The sequence below is a fragment of the Papio anubis genome, chromosome 4, assembly GCF_008728515.1.
Source record: "Papio anubis isolate 15944 chromosome 4, Panubis1.0, whole genome shotgun sequence".
Classification (NCBI taxonomy): domain Eukaryota; kingdom Metazoa; phylum Chordata; class Mammalia; order Primates; family Cercopithecidae; genus Papio; species Papio anubis.
In genome coordinates this window covers 124,307,681-124,310,793 of record NC_044979.1, presented here as the reverse complement: position 1 = coordinate 124,310,793, position 3,113 = coordinate 124,307,681, and the positions used below count along the sequence as shown (strand labels likewise).

The 3,113-nt window shown below is 40.1% G+C and overlaps 1 pseudogene; it reads right to left on the bottom strand.

Moving 5' to 3' along the window:
• Positions 1-299: 299 nt before the first annotated feature.
• On the bottom strand, positions 300-1,843 carry LOC101007513 (annotated as a pseudogene).
• Positions 1,844-3,113: the final 1,270 nt, after the last annotated feature.

Genomic DNA, 3,113 nt, shown 5'->3' with positions numbered 1-3,113 from the left:
ATATTTTAGAATATTCTAATTAGCCCGGCATGGTGGCACGTGCCTGTAGTCCCAGCTACTCGGGAGGCTGAGGCAGGAGAATCCCTTGAACCCAGGAGGCAGAGGTTGTGGTGAGCAGAGATGGTGCCATTGCACTCCAGCCTGGGCAACAGAGCGAGACTTAATCTTTAAAATATGCATAACTTCACATACATAGGGAATTTTCATTCTGAACATTTGTGTAATGAAGGGTGCACATCATAGCCATGGTTAAATTTGTTAGTAAATAAAAAGCCATAGGTTTTTTAAAAGTTTTTTTGTTTAGGTATTTTTATTTCTCCAAATTTGTTGTTTATCAGGAGTGACTGGAATAAAAAATATAATTGAGTCCCATCATCATGATCATCATGAAAATGGCTTTAAGAGAAAACTGGTCAGATGAATATTATTTTCAATCAATAAACAGTTGCCACTGATAAACTAACAGCCAGGAGTCTGTCAAGAATGCTCAAGATATGTTATATAATACAACATGCCTGTTCACAGGGGGAAAAAAACACTGGAAATAACTTACGTGTACTTCTTGATTTCATCAAACAAGATAAGCACAAAAGCACCACCCATGCCTCTGAGAACACTGGACTATGCACCCTTGAAAAAAGCTTTGCCTCCTTCATCACCAGCAATTATCCTCCAGCAGTCAAGGTGCCTGTGTGCATGATGTCGGTTCCTTTGCGCCCCGACTGCATCGTAATGCGGGGCAAACGATGTCAAACGAATAGGAAGTCAACCCAGAAAAGGCAGTGACAGTCTGTGTGGTCATCCAGCTGATGATGATGTGAGTGTTCTTGGGATCCGGAAGCATTCCCTTTGCAGTGTCATAGATACCGAAGCAGGCAGCTAGGATAATATCCTGAACAGACACGTTAAGGCCTTGGTACAGGCCCTTAATCCCGTCAGATTTGCAGATCTTAACCAGGCTGTCACCGAGGCCTCGGAATTCCCTTTCAGCTCCAGTTACCCATATTAGCTGCTAGACGGGTACGGGCAAAATCAAGAGGGTACACAAAACACAAGGATGTGGCCCCAGCGGCACCGCCTGATGCCAGATTCCCTCAAAGTAGCTCCAAAACTGAGTCTTTTGTCCACACCACCCAGGAAGGTCTGCTTGTGTTTGTCTTTGAAGGCAAAGTTAAAAGCCTGGGTGGGGAAGTATCTGATGACATTGGCCGAGTTACCGCGCTAGGACAGGACTCCCTGCTTCTTGGGAATACGGCCACGCAGTCTGTAATGCCCTTGTGTTGCTTATCTGCGGTCATCTGCTTGCTGGCATGCTGCACCTGCAGCAGCAGCTTGACCCGCTCGATGGGCGCTACCGCTGTCTTGGAGATGGCTGCGGCCACTCCACCTGCCAGGAAGTCCTTGGCGAAGGACACAACGATACCTGTCATGTTGAAAGGAAAGAGGAGGCAGGCTGCTGCGGGACGGGACCGGGCCAGGAACCAGCTTTGACTCCGGGGCTTCCTAGGTTTTTGTATTAAGCAATTCCTAGGATTCTCCTTCCACCGTGAAAAACACTCCGACCGGTTGAATTTTGACACATTAAAAGAGGGCATAGGGTTTGTGGGAATGTGCAGAGATGCTTTCCTTTTCTGTTTGAATAAACGTCTGTACCTTTTCACAGGTCCTAAGGAAAGCAGACTGTGTCAAATACACCACACGGAGGTACTCAGAGGTGTGTTTCTGTCGTCCTCTAGCTAAGGAGTGCTTTCACATCCCCAGTTCACAGACGCCACTGAGATTCTGATGAAAACATCTGAGTTGTCTTCCTTAAAAGGGAAGAGAGAGAGAGAGAGAGAGAGAGAGAGAGAGACAAAGAGAGACAGAGAGACAGACAGAAAGAAGGAAAGAAAGAAAGAAAGAAAGAAAGAAGGAAGGAAAGAGAAAGAAAGAAAGAAAGAGAAAGAAAGAAAGAAAGAAAGAAAGAAAGAAAGAAAGAAAGAAAGAAAGAAAGAAAGAAAGAAAGAAAGAAAGAAAGAAAGAAAGAAAGAGAAAACCGAAAGATGAGTACAGTTTCTGGGATTCCAAAGACAAAGCCTATTCATGGACCCCAGGGTAAAACTTCTGATCTGGTTGGAAAAGTCTGGAGACTGTTCAGTCCAGATCCAGTTGTGAATGTGCCACCCACATGCCCTGTGTATTTACATGTTAGAAGGCAATGCTTGAAATTCTTTCCACTTGCTGCTGCAACCCAGCTACATCCCCTGAAACCAGCTCATCAGAAACTCACTTTCATAATCAGAAAAGCAGCACATGGAGAAGCAAAACATATGCCTGAGAGTAGCTATTTTCATGTAAGATGGTGCTCAGTAACAGCTATTTTTAAAATTACATACACACATATTTAAAACTGAAATAATATAATTTATTAAAAACATTCTTGAAAGTTCACCCCCACGACTTTTTTTGTTGTTGTTTTGTATGATCTTACATCACCACTACTTCATACCACTTTATATGGTTAACACTTATATCTAGAGAGAACATATGCATGTTCTCTATATGTATATGTTTAAGAAACATGAATATATGTTTCTTAAAGGCTAAGTTTAAGAAAATGTTTTTAAGCATTCCTTTATTTCATTATTTTGCACATTCATTTGAAAATGTTTTCTTGCTGAGAAGCAACATAAAATAGAAAATTTCTGTGTAGAACAAAGAAGATATTCTGTTTTTATATTTTATATTTCTATCATAGTGCATAAAAAATCAGGAAAGTGATGCCCTAATATAGTTTACATTTTATTAATTTTTGTTATTTTTAGTTTTTTTAAACAACTAAAAGTCTTTAATTCTAAACTGACAAAAAATTACCTATTTAATTATAGAATAGCTGAAATACAGCAAATCCTTATTAATTTAGAGTCTATTAGTAAAGTATTAGAAATAATTTGAAAAGGAAGAATGCTATTTATGCAATTTAGAGATAAACCATGTTGACAAGTGAGTTAAGTGTAAATAAGATTTTATAAGGGGTATTTGCTATTCTAAGAGAAGGAATTTTCCATCATATTAACATTAATTTGGTGAGTCAATTCTGAAACCTGTTTTTTTTTTTTTTCCTGTGCCTTAGT